At 33.2% G+C, this 20,741-nt stretch overlaps 1 protein-coding gene across 1 annotated transcript in view; it reads left to right on the forward strand.

The window, feature by feature from the left end:
- Nucleotides 1–1,899: 1,899 nt before the first annotated feature.
- LOC143256809 (CD109 antigen-like) overlaps nucleotides 1,900–20,741 on the forward strand; it is a 144,343-nt gene continuing 125,501 nt past the window's right edge. Inside the window, exon 1 of the mRNA XM_076514522.1 lies at nucleotides 1,900–2,136. The gene's annotated coding sequence lies outside the window, so the exon portion shown is untranslated. The remainder of the gene's footprint in view (nucleotides 2,137–20,741) is intronic.

A 20,741-nucleotide genomic window follows, 5' to 3' on the forward strand; every position in this document is an offset into this window, starting at 1 on the left:
CAAAACTAGAGACGACTTTGCATGAAACTTTGAAAGATTACAAATGAATGAATATTTTCATTCTAAGTAACTTGGAATATTAATTCAATAAACAAGCCTGTTGGCAGAAATTTTCCAAGCTAACTCACAAACTGTAAAATTGTCGAGATAACAAATCTATTTTGATGTAAATAAAATTAGAAATACGTGTTTTGTGCGCAATTTTAATTCATATATAAATTTACAACAAAACCTTATTTCATTTCTTAGGTAATTTGTTTTGTGTCTTAGGCGCCTAACTACTCTATGGGCTGTCTGTACTTGCCCACCATTGGTATTGAAACCCTTAAGCTTATAGCTAAGTCACTTGGAGGATTCTTTGTTATTAAAAACGTACTTTAGTAGTTTCCATCTCAAGATGAAATTATCCATCCAAAGTCTCCTAAAGGCACTCTTGAAAACATTTCATCCTGGTGTTATAACAGCACACCAAAGCGTAATTAGACAGTGGCCAAAGTCAACGTTACTTATCGTAGTGTATAAAATTAGCTACTAAGTCTAATTCCCACTAATAACGTTTGAATTTCATTTCTATCAGTTTCTTGGATCTCGTAGAGTGCCAGCATATGCAAACAGTGTTCATTACTGACCATTCCACGTAAAAACATGGAACAGAAGGAAAGTGGTTAACTTAGTCTCTATAAAATTGTAGGATGATACCATGAAACTGCTTCTCCTCTCATCACTTTCAAATCTATCTCCATGAGGCCGATGGGTGTAATGAAATACACAGTTACACAGTAGCACAAAAGCAAGACTCGAGCTCATCAAATAGTTCAACTGAAGTTGAAATCATAAATAGAGATGTTTGTGTATATAACATGTAATATATAACTTCTATGTATTTGTGTATATGATCTGTAATTTATATATAACGTCTCTGTGTTTGTGTGTATGACCTGCAACACAGACCTTCTCTGTGCTCGTGTGGATGACTTGTAATATAAGTAACCTCTTTACATGAGGCGGATTATGTCAAAAGAAAGTACCCGACACTACTTAAAACCACAAAATTATCATAAAATGTGGTTCAATGGTTTCTTATTTATTTACATAAAAACAAAGCAAGACAGTCGTATACTTTAACTGTATATGTTTTTTAATATACATATACTTATTTTTTTCATTTAACGTCGGTCAAATTAATTAGGCCAAATTATTTGTCCATTATTCATGTGTCGGTAAAACTTTGTTATATAAGTATGGGAAGTGTCAGCAGTGTGTTATGTAATGGGCTCTTTCCGTATGCATATTCATGGGACCACGAATTAGCTCTAGCAAGTTAGTTTCTCTATTCTTGGAAGATCAACTTAGTTTCTGTACTGCAAACAATTTACGCAACAAGTTTTTAACATTTGTCAAAAGGTTTTATTGATGTTTCAAAGTGAATTTTATTTTTGTGTTTGTTCAGTTTGAAAAAAAAAAATATTGTATGTATACTTACTAAGTTGAGCACAAAAGCAGATCTACATGCGTAAAATTTTCCAATGTTGTGCCTATAAATGTACTTAGCTCTACGGCTCGTCTAAAGAAAAAGCCTAAAATGCGAAGAAAACGTTAAATTAAAGCAATAGTAAAACATTTGTTTTAATGGGGAATTTTAAGGACTTCAGTGAGAGCCAAAATCACATGTCAAAGTGATAGAAACATATTATCGAGACATGTTTGTTGCGGCGCGTGTGCAAAGCGAATCAGAAAAACAGATTGGACGGAGTTGTTGGTTAAATGGTCTGCAGACAGCCTGTCAACCTCACAATTCTGCTTGTAGTAATAAGGACCCCTAGCTGCCCTTGGGATTTGGTGCTTGCTACTCGTGCAGATGGTAGTAAAAGTCGTCTGCTTGATGACGCTCGTCAAATCAACAATCATTCGTCTCCAGCACGCGCGCACGGAACTACTGAAGAATAACTGGTGGTGAACTGCTTGTTCTCTGTGACAGGGTTTTCAAGTTCTCTGCCGTTCGCTAAGTTCAGAAAATGGTATTGTGAGTCTATACGCAATATTTCTAGAGAAATATAAATATTAAAGAATTGGCAACCAAAGTAAACAGACTTACAGCGCTATTGCTTGGACGTTTGCAACAGGACGTTAGAATAGGTTAGTTTTTGTTTTGTTTTTTAAAACTACGTCACTAATGTGTTATTCTACTTCCTCACAAGTTCAATTACGACAAGTTTAATATGAGTATTAAAAATGAAGTATAGTTCTCAGCATTTCTCTTGCATATCTTAAAAATGTAAGATTATAGATGTTTTTCGAGCTTTAAAGTAGAAAATAATACAGACTTGTTTTGAGAAGTAAATCCACGCATATAAGTATAGACAGATAGGACCTGTATTAAGATAGTGTTATAGTAAAATTCAATAGAAGAATTGCAGAATTGTTCATAAGATTATAAGAAAAAAAGGAGGCTTAGATTTATATGTCTAGAACTAATAAAGAAATGCATGATTTAAACTATTATAACTATTTGAAAGGTACTTTTATTTATACTTCCATAATCTGAGAAGTTTTGCTATATTAATGTCAAAATGCGAATATATTCTTTCATAAGATTTTTAAAATTTTTTGATATACTCATTAAAATACCTAGATTAAGGAAACTGATTTTTTTTCGAGTATTTTTATATTAGATTCATTTTCGTTCACGGGAATTTTCATATATGCTCTTTGTTCAACATACCTTTCTCTGGAAATATGAATAATATACAAATATAGATTATATATCCATAATTAAATTTTTGTGGTATTATAATGTTGTCAATAACATCCTTGATAGGCAGATGCTTATACATATATATAATTATAGACATAGAAGACATTGTATTCTAGATTACCATGAAAAAGAAAGCTGAATAAAGTAACTTAAGGAGAATGCTCTACAAATGCTCTACAATTGTATAATTTTCAGAAGAAAGGGTTAAGATATTGGAGAAAAAAAAACAAATTATTTTAACAAAGGAAAATACTTAATTGTACAAGTTACTAGTGTCTAAGCAAAGTGAAGTTTTGAACAAAATATGAATGTAACAAGACGTAATTCGGACGTGCAAAGAAATACAGATATGAATATGGGATTGTTAAGTTAATATATTATGTTTCATAAAAATATATTTAGTGCAATACTACAAAACACAACATTAAAATACTTAAGACATATACTTAGCATACAGTCATGTAAAAAAGTTAGGACACCCTATGAAAGCCTGTGTATTTTTGTAACATTTTTGGATATATCGATATTTAATCTCAATTTTAACAATACTGAGAGATTATAGGAATATAACTAAACAATTAAAACTGAAGAAAAGACTTTCAAGATCTTTTGTTGTTACTCTCTACTTTAGACTATCAGGTGTTACTAAATCTTTATAGATTACATAGGCCTAGGAAATTATTATTAAACTTCATAAAAGTTATTTTGGTTTCAATAATGGGTTTTCCATAATTCAGCTGTGCAGGTTTCGAAAATAATATAGATTTTTTTTGTCTATCACGTAAGGATCGTTTATAAATTGGAAAAAAAACCCAACAAACTCTGACTAAGATCAAATTATAATTTCGTTTACCACAATGCAATTCCTTATTATTATGTTTGTTAACAAAAATACCAACAAAATGAAGAAAAAGGAAGAATATTGATGTCAAATAAATATGCTGATTATGTTTTGTTTGTGAAATCTACGTCATGTAATTTGAAAACTACGTGTTATGCTCTTTCCTTTATGTATTGGGTCTGGAGCATCGCATATCAATGACCAGCAGTAATCAGCCATTATGCTGATGTTACACCTGATACCTCCTCTCCATTTCCCTAATGTCGTAACATAACCTTTCCCCTTGTTCTTCGCGGACAGCACCGATATTTTCAGGGAAACAAACAACATGTGAGTGTAAAAAAAATGAACTTCCAAGCTCATATTTCAACCCAACTATATGAATTTATCAAGCAGATTATTGAAACTATTTTCGTAATTTGGATCCTTGTTGTTTCCTAAAAATGTGTCTTATACATTTAAAGGCAATTCACGCTTCTTTTTCTGTGTGAAAATTTGTGGTTCACCAAACGTTTCAGATTGAAAATAATCTCTATTGTTATTTCTATGGACATCATAATCAGAATCAAATGAAACTATATCAAGTGAATAGGTACAGGTACATCAGGCCCATGAGCATCAGGTCTTATGGCAGATTGAAGGTTCAGATAAGAAATTGCCTTTTTATTTTGAGTGTTGTAGCCTGGCAGTTTACTGGGCAAAAATAGTAGTCATCTCTGTAGTTTCTAAACTTACGATAGACCATCTGAATTCCAAAAAGCAAATACTTTTTGTTACCTTTAGTCCATAGTCTATTGTCTCAACTCTTTGACACAAACGGTGCAAACGTTTTGTAAAGCCAATGATTTGTCTTTGTCCTCACGCCTTATTCCAATTTTAGCGTAATAAGTTTTTTTTTGACGAATTTTGTAATGGTTTGCCTTTCTTTCTTTACAAGAAATTTACTACAGATATAACAGAATGTTTGATCATTTACACTATCCCTTTGGCTCTGCATGGCCAGGTGGTTAAGGCACTCGACTTGTAATCCGAGGGTCGCGGGTTCGAATTCCCGTCACATCAAATATGCTCGCCCCTCAGCCGCGAGAGCGTTATAATGTGCGGTCAATCTCACTATTCGTTGGTAAAAGAGTAGCCCAATGGTTTGCGGAGGGTGTTGATGAATAGCTGCCTTCTCTCTAATCTTACACTGCTAAAGTAGAGACGGCTAGCGCAGATAGCCCTCATGTATCTTTGCGCGAAATTTAAAAATAAATAAATAAACAAACAAACACAACCTCTTGTTGTGATAGCGACGAATAAATGATATTGAAAAGAAAAAATAATATCAAAGTACATGCACCAGCAAATACTATCCAAATATGACACGTCATGGGGTTGATAACTGCTTATATACTAGCGATGTGTTTCTCGTAGGTTCTAGAACCATCAATAAGACCGTGATTGGTCTAGATAAATCTATAGCCAGTGGTTGTCAACATTTTAAGCATAAAAATGTGTGACCTAATTACAGTAAAACTGATTCATTTATTTAAACATACATAAGACATTTTTTTTGAAATATCTATACATAATGAAGAAAGATGGATATCATTTTCGAATTCAGCGTACAGGAACAAAGTAGAACATGTAAAAATATCAAGATAATTAAACCATCACAGGCCTGAGTTATTAAGTTCCTTTTAATAAACAATATTATAACTTATTATTTAGAACTTTTAGCTAAATATTTTGTATTTTCAGCTTTGAGGGAATTTTTAGCGATATTGTGCTAAACGATCAGGTAAAGTATTCCAAGATTCAGGCATAGTTGGTCCTAACTTAGAATGGGAAAATAAAATGAATGTAATCAACCGACACTGTTAACTGAATAAGTGGATTTAATGTAACTTTCATGAAATATTCAAAACTGAAAATGCAAACATATTCAGCGGCCTATCACAGAGTCGTACCTTGGACATTCTGATTCGCATCCCGACACATTAACCACTAGGCCATGGCCGGCCCGTAGCTTTTGCAACTCCCCTACATGAAGTGAACATGTTGCAGGTGATCACAAACATTGTAGCATGATTTGAATAACTCACACACGTTAATATCTAACGCATCTTACTATGGGATCTTCAGATTAGAAGTGTCACACACTGTGCTCTTATACTTTGATAAACTTGTAATTTTAAAATTATTTCAAATCATTCAATTCTGAGAACACGGTTTACAGACGAAATTAATAAAGTAACCTAATAACCCTCCAGAAACGTTTATATAAACAAACTTTAAAACAACAGATAGGTTAGGTATTTGCATAATATTTTCGATTACACGTTGTTCCAGTTATAAGATACCATGTGGTAAGTAAGAGCTATTATGCATATGATGGTAATAAAACGTCATACACTTATAAATATTATAAAAAACATTAAAATACCAAATTCCGAAGACGTCTGAGAGAATTAGAGACGAAAATATAATGAAACAATTAATAATTATTCATTTAAAAATAAATTACTTCTGGTTCAGAATCAGTTGTGCGTATCACAGGGAGAGCCATGCCGGACCAAAGCAAACAACCACACATCTTAAAAATACCATCTATGATTAAGGAAAAAAGGAGTTATAGAACAATTAATTATCTTATAGTTGAAAAGACTTGAAGAGGAAGAGCTATTGAGTGAGAACGTATACTTGGAGTTAAACAGAGACATTGCCTGGTACTAACTCACGAGGCCCGTGGTCCCCTAAACTCCACCTGGTGTCTGAAAAAATCAGAATAGAAAACCATGATCGATATCATACTGAAACAATGAAAATTCTCGCGCTTAAGAACTCAAGGCCTCAATTTTTTAAGTGTCTAGCGACGCCTTTGAAATTAAGAGAGAACGAGAAAGACATCCACAGTTGACAAAGTTTCCAACGACAAGATGTCAAGAGATAAAAATGTGATTTTATAAAAATTTATACAAATGATAATTTTTATATGGTATCAAGTTATGTTGTTGTTTTTTATTTCGCGCAAAGCTATTCGAGGTCTTTCTGCGTTGGCCGTCCCTAATTTAGCAGTGTAAGACAGACTAGAGGGAAGGCAACTATTCATCACCACCTACCGCCAACTCTTGGGCTACACTTTTACCAACGAATGGTGGGATTGACCGTCACATTATAGCGTCTCCACAGCTGAAAGGACAAGTAAGTTTGGTGTGATGTGGTCCCGAACCCGCTACCTACCTTCAGATTAAGATATGAAAAGCATGTTAGTATATACAAATATATATATATGAAAAAAAACTGAAGGCTAAGAGCAAAAATTATTACAATGAAAATCCGAGAATAATTATGAAAAGTAATTCAATTTATTTTACCTCATGTATGGTTCCACCAGGTGGAGGTACGGTACAGAATTAGTTCGATAAATTTCAGGGTTCGATACCCAGCGTTGGACAAGAGGGTAAATAACCCATTAGGTGGTTATGATGTGAAACAACCTTATGCATGAATTTTTGTTATTGATAAGCATTTGGTTTCACTAAAAACGTAATGATATACTATTTCTATGTATCTCGGTTTCTTCCAACTTCTATATTGTCGTATACTTAATTTATCTAAACAAAGCTTAGATATTTATCTAAATATCTATATAAATGATATTGTTCTGTTAATAAAATATCAGCTTTATACTATAAGAGTACATAACATCTTCCTGCCTCTGTTGTTATATTTATTAAATACGTTTATTTTACTGTTTCGGAAACTTTTGCTTCAACTAGATAACCAAGATTAGCCCCTTTCCTATTTCTTACAACCTGATAAGAGCCAGTGAAAATTTTCTGAGCTTTATTGTTTATGTGTCCTAATACGAGTTAAGGAATAGCTCAGTGGCGACTTTGGTCATTATGCTCATCACGCGCAGCAAGACAGTATTTCCGTGACAACATTCAATAATTTTTGTCTTTGAGAATTTTGTTTCTGCACTCATTCTACTTACGTTTGTGTGTGCGTTGAGATCACACTCATTGTTAACCGAATTTATTTTGAATGGCAATCTGAATCGCTAGCTAATGGTTCGCGTTTCTGTTTATGTGCTTGGCATACTCACCAAGTAACTCACTTAGCGACTATACAGCCAGGGAGACTTAGTCGTGCTGATAGATATCAGACTGATTCACGCTCCTTTTTGTCTAAGCTAGTCCAGTATTGGCTTGTTCGGGTAGTGTATGTGGTACAGCTAACTTCGTACGTGGTAAGTTATATCGTTACGTACAAAGGCATGATTGCATGCTGTGGTAGTTAATAGGTTTCCAATTTCTCACTCACATTTGTCGTTTTTATTACGTTTTTGTCTTTTTGTATTTTCGGTCTTAATTCTGAAAAGAAAACTAAGCATTATTGACATTAAAACCTTTGGTTCATAATATCGTGTTGTTGTGGGGGACAAAATTCAAAAGTCTTTAGAGGTGGTCATCTATAAACGGAAAAGGTTAAAGTATTTCTAGATTTTAAACAGATCCATATAACATTACATTCATAAATGTAACAGACTTTTTCATCATCACAATTCTTCAAGAGGTCATCAGATAAAAGGTTTGGTTGACTAACAGAGAAATAATTTGTATTATTTACAATTACGAATTAATTCAGTCTTGTATGTGGAACTTGTTATTTTCTACCAGATTTTATTCACCTACTGATGGATTCCGTTGAACAATATCTTCTTATATCAGTGACTTTAAAGCAACATATCCTTCTTCGGGGTTTTATGTTTATTATAAAATGCAAACTAATGACACAGAAGAGAGTTACACCCATAATTACACCATACCCTACAACCCACGCGAAGAACCATATCATGTCCAAATACGTTTATGTCCATAGAGCTCTATTACAACAGTGTTTACTCAAAATTTGTTACACCTGTACGAAAGGTCACTGGAAATTGTCCACTAATTTTTGATTAATTTTTCGATATAAAATTATCCTAGTCAGTCATTCATGTACAGTACAAAATGCCCACGTTGGAGAACTTCGTAAAATCTACACGTTTTGACCGATGGTTCTGTATCTTTAAAAAATTGTTATTTAATTTTACTAATGTAAACACACTCATATTGATGCTACTCTACATGAAGTACAGAGTTATGCGTGATTCACGTGAATATAAGCAATGCATTTGTAATACTAAGTGTATGCGAAGGAAGTTCTTTGTTAAATAATTTTTCTCATTACAGGGACTTTATACTGTGTGAAGACTCTCCTCATTATTTCACTAAGATGTGTTAACTTTCTAAACTAAAGATTGTGCTGGCCACCCAAGTGTTAAAACTCATTTTTAAATAGAGTTGAATATAGCCTTTCTGAAAGGACATGCTCTAAAGCTATAACTAACTTATTCTTCCTTGAGCTGCTATTCAAACCATCTTAATTACTTTTTTACAAGCTCGTAGACATATTTTTGTTAATGTATAAACTTTTTATGTTTTCATCTATCTATTCTGTTGCTGGATAAAGAATAATTGATAATCACGACTGTTTTTCATTAAACCTTTAATTTAAGAGTTATTATAAGATTAAATCATGCTACGTTCTAACGCCCACTAAAGTTACACAGCCATTTTTGGATAAGCCAGATTTATAATGAACATTACCTCATGCCTTAACCCATTCTGATGAAGCAGAAAACAAAGACATGTGGAACTTCTATCGTTCAACATTCTCTCCTCCTTCCCCCCAAAACAAAAGATATAAGCATGAATATCTGGATACAAAACATCTGAAAAAAGTTACAGAAATCTAACATTCAAACACGTGCTAGTTTCATGTGCTCATTTTCAATTCAACAGTTATACTTTTCCTTGTAAGTTCAGTTTGTTTTCTAATTTTTGTATCGTCAAATTTTATCATCTTAATTTTCCTTTCTATATTTATTATACAAGTAGTTTTATTTGTACATGTTTTAAATATCTTAATTATAATCATTTGTTTCTGTAAGATATGCAGTCTATTAAAAGTGTTTATTATTGCGGCATTTTTCATATAGCTGCCCTGAAAGACTTTCATTATTTGTTTTACCCAATACTTTGTATTTAATTATAACTTATGAACGAAGTATATAGTTCTCAGTAAATTTGTATGACTGTTAACTAACAGACTGCCTTATTTATACCAGTGTACGTCCTTTTTGGGAGCTTCTTAAGGCGGATTACAAATATCATTCGGTTGTTTGGAATTGTACTGAATTATAATTCGGGTATCCGTCCTGAAGATATTCTAGGATCGTAAGATATGCCATCTGAATAGAACAGCTTGAATTTCACTGTTAATCTGTTGTGTATATCTTTCTTTTTAAGTTATCATAAGTTTTGTTGATATCAGTCAAGAATTTATGTTAATTATTCCATGTTACAAGTAATAAAAACATTTTGTAAATATAAAATGATGTTAGGATAGCAGTGCCAAAAAGAATGCAAACAAGAATATAGGAATGATACAACTCTATGTGTACATATAGGGTACATTTTATATCCCACATTATAGCCTGTACTCTGGGGATCCTTTCGATTAGTGCAGCTTTTTTATTTTTGTTTGGGTTTGTTTTTATTTATAACAAATTATCATTAGTTACAGGTTTGAAGTTGCCATTTTAACGCAGTTCCTCCTTTTGATTTTGTTTTATTTTACTTGACTGTTCATTATTATATATATATAAAATATATATATATACGTATATCATTCCTACATGATTTTTAATATAAAAAACACGAGTACAAAATGTTTACGAGATCGGTCGACTCGACAGATCTTCTTGCGAGAGTCTGTTATAATCAAGACTCGTTTCGATTCAACTTCTTTGTGCTTAAGTCTTATGCTCTTAGTTACATTACATTGATGCCTACCCTGACACGAACATGATATTATAATAAACAAAAACATGCCACTATTTAAAAATATAGGAATATATAACTTCTAAGTAGAGTAATATTAAAATCAAGTATGTATTTTATAGTGTAACATTAAATTTTAATACTTAAAGTCATGTAGAGATTACCTATATATAGCTAGCTGTATCATCCCTATATTCATGTTTGTATTATTTTTGGCATTGCAATCCATACATCAACTTAAATTTACAAAATGTTTTAATTACTTTTTGTAGATTTTTCCCTGACTGAAAGTCAGTGTATTTTGAGAATGTGCATAATAAAATTTAATATTATGTGTATAAAATTTTTTACTTCTTCACTTCACAAACAATATAATCTGTGTTCCTAAAGACATCGATTGTATAGTGTACAAAGCATTGAGTATTCAAGATGTTACCATCGTCTAATGTTCATGTATTATTGGTTGGTAATTCATGTTCCACCACGTTCTTAAGCCTTTTAAAGCAAAGCTATATTTCTATAAGAAAGCTAACTTCAAGCGGTAATGATAACATCGTTTACATGTAAATTATGATTTTCTTTTTACTTACTGCTGCTTATTACGGCTAATCGATGATATTGTGCACTGCTTAGAAATATATAGAATTGATTTAAATTTAAGCTGACGCTACTGATAACGTTGTTTAAGAGTTATCTCGATTAAAGTAAAAATAAAAAGAGATGAACAAATTGGTGGGTTAGTCACTTTCTGATTTAGTATTTTAGCAATAGTTTCTTGTCTTATTTTTGGGCTTGTTGGGTAAAGAAACAAATTAATATAATGAAATTCATTGTTTAAAGTAAAACTCTCTGCCATTGTTACTTTTTAGCGTGTATTTGTATTATGCCAACTGATTATCCTGGTCATCCCTACATGTGGAGTCCATCAACTCTATGATTAGTTAAAGAATATCACCACAGTAAAAGCTTTTATTTGAGCGACATTTCAAACAATCGATTCTTTTGTCGTCTAGTCTTGTTTAAGCCACAACCGATATGATTAAGTAAGACTTAACAAAGTTATGTTACACTCTACACAGAAGGTTTAGTAATAAAAAGGACTCAATACTGGTGGTTTGCTAGGACTTTTTCGCAGTACGTTTGCTTTATTCTACGAAAGTTTGAAAACTATAAATAGCTGGCTTTTCTGGAAAGGTCAGCGTCGAGAAAAGGACTACTTTCTCAACATAAATGGCGCCAGAAAAGCGTAGAAGAGCAAAGAGTAAAATCATGATTTCCCTGGTAATATAAAGCTGACAATGATTTATGAGCACTTCGGTGTTGTTGTTTTTTTAATGTGTTTTAGGTTGAGAGGGACAAAAAGTCACTAGTCAAAATGAAGAGTAGATTATCATAATTGCAATCTAGTTAATAGGATAATTCTAAACAGCATTTTTACAGTATGTGAAACGTTGATCAAAACCTGCAGAACCGATATTATTTTCCAGTTAGTGTAATGGAAATCACATCCCATGTTTGACAAGGGTTTTAACGTGACATTTTCGTACTTTAATACATAACCGTAATACTTGCCTCCTACCCTATGAAACAGCTGTAATTTATGTTCGAAGTTGAAAGCCTGTATGTTAACAGGCTTCTACCACCTGAAGACGTGCCATATAAAACAGAAAATCCGTTCCGTAAGTTTCTACTATCTAACTATATATATATGTTAAGCCGTAAATCCAGTCTCTATATGAAAAGCTATATTATACTTGACAACATGCCGTACAAAATGGTAAGTCTGGCCCATATAACAACAAGATGTACCACCTGACAACATGTATGTTTAGTTATAACATGTTAACATCGTGGTAGGAAGGGGATGAGTAGTTAGTTTTATTACTTCTCAGTTATGAGTTAAAACGATAATTGATTTACCAATGCTATAAGGGATGACAGGTTTATAGCTTACGATTAAAACCAAACACATTATACTAAAAAAAGGTATCTGTGTAAAAACTGAGCCTGTTTTATATGTAAATCAGCTTTACATTGTCATATAGGAACTTGCAAGGAACTTTGAAGTTGAATATTCCAGGTCTGAAATAAACTTACTCTTTCGTTGTATTTATCATTTATAAAATATTACCGAAAAATTCTTGTGAAATGTCGACTCCTACTTATTCGTCTCTGGATTACGACCATGAACAGGAAATATTTTGATTTTTGCTGTTGTTTGTTATTAAGTATAAAGCTACAAAAAGGGCTAACTATGCTCTGCCCACCACGAGTATCGAAACTTAGTTTCTGATAGCATAAGTCCGAAGGCATACTGCTAAGATATTTTGGAGAAAATGTCATAATGTATGAAACAAATAGATTCTTCACAAGCGACTTAGCTACCTCAGGGTATTTTGGTGTAAAACAAGAATATTTTACTATTACTTGAAGTAGGCCCGGCATGGCCAAGCGCGTAAGGCGTGCGACTCGTAATTCGCGGGTTCGCGCCCGCGTCGCGCTAAACATGCTTGCCCTCCCAGCCGTGGGGGCGTTATAATGTGACGGTCAATCCCACTATTCTTTGGTAAAAGAGTAGCCCAAGAGTGGGCGGTGGGTGGTGATGACTAGCTGCCTTTCCTCTAGTCTTACACTGCTAAATTAGGGACGGCTAGCACAGATGGCCCTCGAGTAGCTTTGTGCGAAATTCCTAAACGAACAATTACTTGAAGTTACTCGACGTAAGAAAATTAAAAACTTATAAGTTATTGTCTTTTTAAAAGTGACATTTATATTTACGTATGCGGTGTTTAATCTTTTTTTTTTTTTTGGTATTGTTGTAATTGTTGGTTATTGTATTTGTAAACGTGGTAACTGAAATTTCCGTTTATAAATATATTAATTATTCTACACATACGCCTGAAATTTAGTTTAAATTATACAGTACCTGTGGTTATCGAGAATTTATGCTCATATCCTAACACCACATTCAATTTCTTAAAACCCCTGTGTAACCAACCACTTCAAAATTAGGGATAGCCAACACAGATAGTCCTCAAATACCTTTGTACAAAAGTCAACAGAACTAAAATTTCACAGATGAAACAAAATTCTTAAAGACTTTTACCTTCTCTCGTTTACAAACAATAATCACTTTGGGAATAAGAGAAGAGAATATCATAAGTTTTTATAATTCAGTCGTATATGACGATCTGAGCCACATATGATAAATAAAACTATCTTCCATTGCACAGGAGTAACACAGACACTTTCAAATAAAGTTTGGCACGTAGCCAAATATTACTTTGACACAATGATCAGTTGGTAAGATATTTGTTTCCTACAGTGACGAGCGCGAGTTCTTCTGTTAGTTACAGAAAGCAGGACAAACAAGTTATGTTAGAAAATTGACATATTCTCTGCCTAACGAACCATAGTATGATTATAGTCACAGAAGTGTCCAAGTTGTAATGACCTTCTGACACGGCAGTAAAGTGATCATCTACAAGGAAACTCTGACTTCCTTAAATCATCCAAATTAATAACGCAGAGAACATTTGGTAATTTTTTAGAGTAAGAATTTTAATACATTAGACATCGAATAATTGTAAATTTAATGAGCATTTTTACATAAAGTGAACAAACATTGTTTTGTTTTAAAAACATGCATTAAATAATTATATAAAATAACTAAAATACACCGAGAAAAATAAAATTTTATAGATGGCAGGTCACTCTGTTTTTCTAGACATGGGGTATAAGACAAACAGTTTTTCTTATTAAAAACCTGAAAAGTTATTTTTTAACAAATACGTCATTGTTATCTTAACCTGTCTTTATTTATATAATTTATTTTCTGAAACAACCATGTTTCCCAAGTTGGGTCAATGGTGTATTTACAGGCTAACTATGCTAAAGCCCGATATTTCATTCTCGTGATAGACAGAACTCAGATAGCACATTGTATTTGTTTGTTTGTTTTTTGAATTTCACGCAAAGCTACACGAGAGCTATCTTCGTTAGCTGTCCATCATTCAGCAGTGTAAGACTAGAGGGAAGGCAGATAGTCATTACCCCCCACTGCTAGCTTTTCGGCTACTCTTTTGCCAACGAATAGTGGGATTGACAGTGACATAATAACACTGCCATGGCTGAAAGGGCGACCATGATTAGTGTCACGATTCTCGGATTAGGAATCGAGGGTCTCCTAACCACTTAGCCGTGACGATCTGGCACAGTGTATAGCTTTGCATTAAAAACAAGAGTGACCAATATTAAAGGGTCATCTATCATCAAGTAATCATCATATGATTTTGATATTTATGTATTTACCAGCTGGAATACCTGTCCGTTGAACTGTTGAAATAAAAACTATATTTTTTTATTTATTCTTTTAAGAGATAGTAACTAATTTTAAGGTTTATATATTTTTATTTCGCTTGTAATGTTTATTATTTTAAAAAATAAATAGAATCCCAATTTCTTATCGCTTGTTACAAACGAGTTTTTATAACAAAAAATAGAAAAACGTGCTTTTTTTAATAACAACCTCTAAAAGTGTAACAAAAATACATGAAGATACCAATGCTGGAGTGTGTGCGTATGTTTTTTTGTAGCAAATCCACATTGGACTATCTGCTGAGTTCACCGAAGGGAATCGCACTCCTGATTTTAACGTTGTAAATCCATAGACTTACAGCTGTACCAGCGGGAGACACCAATGTTTCAAAGAAAGACGTAGTGTTTTCAAGAATTCTATAAACATGAAATGAGATGGGGATCTAGCCCCTCCACGACCTTCTTCATGTTATCCTGTAACACTGTGGCATGTTTGATGACAACTGAACAAGAAACGTCAAGATGTATAAGGACGGATATACACATATTGACATATATTTATATAGATATCGACTCTTGAAATTCCATAAATAAGTTTATGTTATGCTTCTACGAATAATCATGTTTTATAGATGTAGCATACTTGAGTTTATTATGTTACGCATTATGATTTATCTCGGACAAATCTCCGATTTATTATGTTTGTTACATTACGTATTACAAATTGAAACAGCCAGAAAGTTTAATTTTAATTTATAAGTTATCTGAATTTTAATATGTACCAAATTTATGACATTTGCTAACAAGATTAATACACACAGTTTTCTTTCTGAACACAAATATATTTTAGTATTCATACAACAACATAATTTAAAATAACGGTTATTACAAATATTGGTTTATATACAAGAGTTTTACAAACTATACTGAGTCTTCTATCTTGTCTAGAACTGAATATTTTATTGACGGTCCAAGTTCATGAAGAGTGAATTAATTCTGAGTTAATATTGTTACACCTCGCTTAAGCTATCTATCTGTCTTATTTTGGCTGGTCTCACACTGCTTGGAAGCTAACATTTACTGACAAAAATGTTTAATGTTCTCGTAGAAATACTAACGTCCGAAGCCAATTCACTGAAACTGAACAGTTTGTAATGTTCGAAATCTATAAACTTTTCTGATCAAGTATCTGTAGTCTCCGATCAATGAGCATTTATCACAGTTATAGTTTCTGATGCTTATAGTATACTGACTGTGGCAGACCAACAATATTATATATATAACTCTTTCTATGCGTATCGATTTATAAACTTCAGGCAACATTCTCGAAAGTTCACCGGACTCGACAATAGTGCTTTTAAAAACATAAATTGTTGATTATTAATCTCAAAAATCTACAAATTTAGAGAGCAGGCACAACTTAGGCAATACTCATTTAATACGTTATATACATTGAACTGAAACAAACGCAAATGTCAAAATAAATGTAGAACACTAAATCCGTTACAATTACAAGGCTCACTTGTTTCTACTTACATAATAAAAGTAAATAACGTTTGTTTTAGGTTCAAAATCTTTACATTATTTGTCACAGCGAGTTTCAAGTTTCGTAATGATGTTCCTAGATTTATCTATTTAGTCTAAAAGTTATTTTTTGGAAAACCCGTCCTACTATTTCGTAAGTAAAAAGATTAATTTTAATTGCCCGTGGCGCCAGTGCATCAGGCCCGCTTGTGAATTATTTATGACGTCATATCTGCACCCTAAGAATGGAAAAAAATCATATTCTTCGTGACGAGAAACATAGACAAAACAGACAAATCGTGACCTCTCTCCAACTCTGTACACACAGGATAAAATTTCGTGAAGTTGGGAGTTGTACAAAGCGTAATAAAAACGATTTTCCAGTATCGTATGAGCAAGAAAGTTCCATTATAGTATGATTTATATTATGAGCCCTTCAGTAGTTTAGCGGTAAGTCTGCAAGTTTACTAAACTAGAAATTTGGTTCAGATACCCGTGGTGAGCATAACACAAATAATACATCGTGTAGTTTAGTGTTTAACAATAACCAAATCATTTATGTTATGAGCTTTTCTGTAAAGTAAGACAATGTGTATTGAGTCACATAATCAAGGTTAACCTCTCTAGTTACTAAAGTTACTCATTTTAAAAAGGACTTTAAAGATTTCATATCATAGAGTTGTTCAGAAGTTTGTTAAAGAGGAAATATTACCAGAAAGGGCAAAGAAAAAATATGTTTTACTTTTTTTACTACCACCTACTTTGTTCTTTAGAACTTTCGGTTTTTGTTCCAGTTAACATTCTTAATGTCGAGGTTTTTGCGTGAATTTTTTAACTGACCAAAGGACATTTATTTAATATAATACACTGGCTTGTAAATAACACGAATAGCAACGATAATCTAACTATTAACATTATTCGTTACAAATTCTTTAGTACTCAGTCTAACAAAACGAGATTTTCAATGGTACGCTATATATGTTTTTTATACCATTCTATAGAGAATGCCCTGAAGCTATTAAAAAAACTTGAATTTTAGTTTGTTTTATTGTTTTGCATTTATAACAAGTTTTTCCTCATCTACTGATATATGTACGTTTCTGCGCATGGAGATGAGTTTCTATCACAAGTCAGTTAGTTTACATTATAATCCACTATTAATTACGCGTAACTGACAACCTTTTCTTACATGCTTTGCTGAATGCGTTGCATATATCACGTGTCACACTTAATGACATGGCAAGGGTAGCTGAGGTATAGTAGGCGTGCATCTCAATCCAATATGTATGAAGTATATGTCGTACATTGTGTATTATATATATATATATATATACTAAAGTACGACGCATGTTATCTGCCTTTAGCGTTTAGTCCTGATTTCAACACTTAGTATTCTTGTATAGAACTGGATTAATAACTTTAAATCACCGTGTTAGCGTGAAAGGCTTGTCCCCTCCCCACACTCACCCACTAAACCGCTTTAACCTCATTAAGTTGGGATACTAAAGGCATGTTCTTCATGAACTAGTTATTGTTGACAAGTGCCTCAACAGCAACAACACCTGCTCTTAGCAATTGACACAGTGCAATAAATAATACAGAATTATTAAAAGAGAGGACTAATATGAAAGATACGTAGAAAATGAAAAACAACTGGTAAAAAGCTGCTTTTGGGACGGAAGTTAAATGTTATATGAAACATCAGAAACGTTAAACAGGTAAGTTAGGTTAAAACGAAATAAAAAGTGTATAAAGTAAGTTTACAAAAGCGTTTGTTACTTACTACACTCGTCGGGCCATTATTGCCATATTATGAAAATTGTTGTTGTTTAGAATTAAGCACAAACCTACACAATGGGCTATCTGTGCTCTGCTCACCACGGGTATCGAAACCCGGATTTTAGCGTGTAAGTCTGCAGACATACCGCTGAGCCACTGGGGACCATTATGAAAAACAACAGCGAATATTAATGGCTTTTACAAGCAATTCCTAGTTCAAAAAATATATTATAAATAGGGGTGCGGGCCGCTCTTTCTTCTATTTTGAGCCCTAACATATGAACTGTTCGTTGGGTAGAAAGAAACCCATGCAATGCACAGAATTACACGTCGCTTTCATTTAGTGTCGTCTTTATGTATTTTTGCTACAGATGTCCTCGCTTAATTGAACTCTCAATTGCGTTAATAAAGTTATAAAACTGAAACATCTGCGAAATTCGAACCTATGCCCGAATGTTTATTTATTTTGTTTATGTTTGAGATGTCTAACTGAGTTCTTCTGCCAGATTTTACTGAAACTGATTCAGCCAGTTCCTCACAACAACTTATAACACTAAATAGATAGACAACCCTGCTTTACATATTCAGATATTTTTTCAGTTTTTTGAAACACAACAGTACAGTAAAAACTGTTCCAAATTTGGTATACTCGTGATCTACGATAATTTTGTAAACCCAAAATTCCTCGCAGTAGCGCCCCCCGCTGGAACAGCGGTAAGTCTAAGAATTTACAACCCTAAAATCAGGAGTTCGATTTCCCTCGGTGGGCTTAGCAGATAGCCCGATGTGGCTTTGCTATAAGAAAACACACACACCCTCCCAGTGGCTCAGCGATGTGTCTGCGAACTTGCAACGCTAAAAACTGGGTTTCAATATCCGTGGTAGATAGAGCACAGATAGTCTATTTTTTAGCTTTGGTCTTAACTACAAACAAACAAAACAATAACAAAGACAATATCAATAAAAAAGCCTTTCTTATATTTCTGTCTTTCATCCCTTTATGTGTGTTTAAAGAGTTTGATTAATTGATTGAAATTAAGCACAAAAATACACAATGAGCTATTGATGCTCTGTCCACTACAGGTATTGAAACGCAGTTTGCAGACATGCCACTGCCTCACTGGGGGGCGTGTGTCCACTACAGGTATTGAAACGCAGTTTGCAGACATGTCACTGCCCCACTGGGAGGCGTATGTGTTTAAAATAAAGAAGAAAATGCACAAATATAATGTTTGATGTATTAGTGTTTGCTGATTTAAGTATAATGTTGTGATTAAGTATCACAAACATTTCTAACCCTGTTATTCAAAGAGTAGGTTTCGGTGAGTTGAAACTGCAGCAGTAAGTAATGACAAATTGTAATAATAAATAATTAATGTCCAATTAGACATGATGAGAGATAACCTTTGAAAAAAAACAAAACAGACCACTACAATATCAGCGACAACAGTAATAATGATATTTTGTCTCACGTCATAAAACCAATTCCTAACCAAAGATACGATATTAAATGTTGTTGTTAATAATACCCAGTGGTTATCATGCTAGACTTTGGATCTGCGAGTGCTTTTTGTTTTTGCTTGCGTCTCGTTAGCACAAATAAGAAAAGAGAATCCCGCTCTGTGATGTGTCGCTCTGAATGCTTTTTTTTAAAAATGACGGTAAATTCCATTACTCGGTTTGGCAAGAGTAGCCCAAAGAGTTAATGATGGGCGTTATTGACTCGTTGACCTTCCTCTAGTTTATCATATCAAAATTAGAGACGGCTTTCACAAATGGCTATTAAGTAGCTTTTCGCAAATATCCGAAAGCAAATACTCTTAAGTTATTTGCGTATGCATACGTGTTCTTGAGTTTGTTAGTTATGTAAAACCCAACAATGAAATAGCTTTGTACATACTTCAAACAGCATATCCACCAAGTAGTTGAGGGTTACCACACTGTTTACCTATTTTATTTTGTTTCAAAAATAAATTAAATTAAAATTAAGAAGAATGTTTTCTTATTTTTCGGTTTTAAAATTGTTATGCCATTCTTTGCTGTAGCCTACAAAGTGCATAATTCTTCTCGTGATTCATGGTATACACACCTATTACTAACGTCACGATTGTACAAATTGCAACATTAACAATTAGGTAGGAGCACTCACTTGAAGATATGATAGAAGCTATGTATTCGGTTGTTGTTATTAAATGTTAATAAAACCAGCATGTGCACATTGATCCAGCACACCCAGTTACCGTACACTTGATCACACCTGCTTCTAATTTCAATATTTAGTAAATCAATTAAATAAGATAACATTTATGTTTTTATTACTACTATCAGAATTTGAGTTCTGCAGGCCTCAAAGCCTTCCACCAGGCCTTACGTCGTTGTTCCTACTTTTCACTTCCACCTTCATTTTACTGATATGTTGTCTGTTTTCAAGACTGCTCTTTTCAAACCCGTTTGTCGAATATGTTCTCATAGCTCAATGGAGGCATGTTCTGATAGTTCCACTCAGATATGCCAATGCTTTTTCATCATTCTCTTTATTTGTGGCCATCTGTCACGTCATTCAAATATAAACCTATATATATATTCTGTTGGATCATTTCCTTCTTTGACGGTCTTCAAATGGGTTTTCACACATCTTTAGTTAAATTTC

The sequence above is a fragment of the Tachypleus tridentatus genome, chromosome 7 (genome assembly GCF_004210375.1).
Source record: "Tachypleus tridentatus isolate NWPU-2018 chromosome 7, ASM421037v1, whole genome shotgun sequence".
Taxonomy (NCBI): Eukaryota; Metazoa; Arthropoda; class Merostomata; order Xiphosura; family Limulidae; genus Tachypleus; species Tachypleus tridentatus.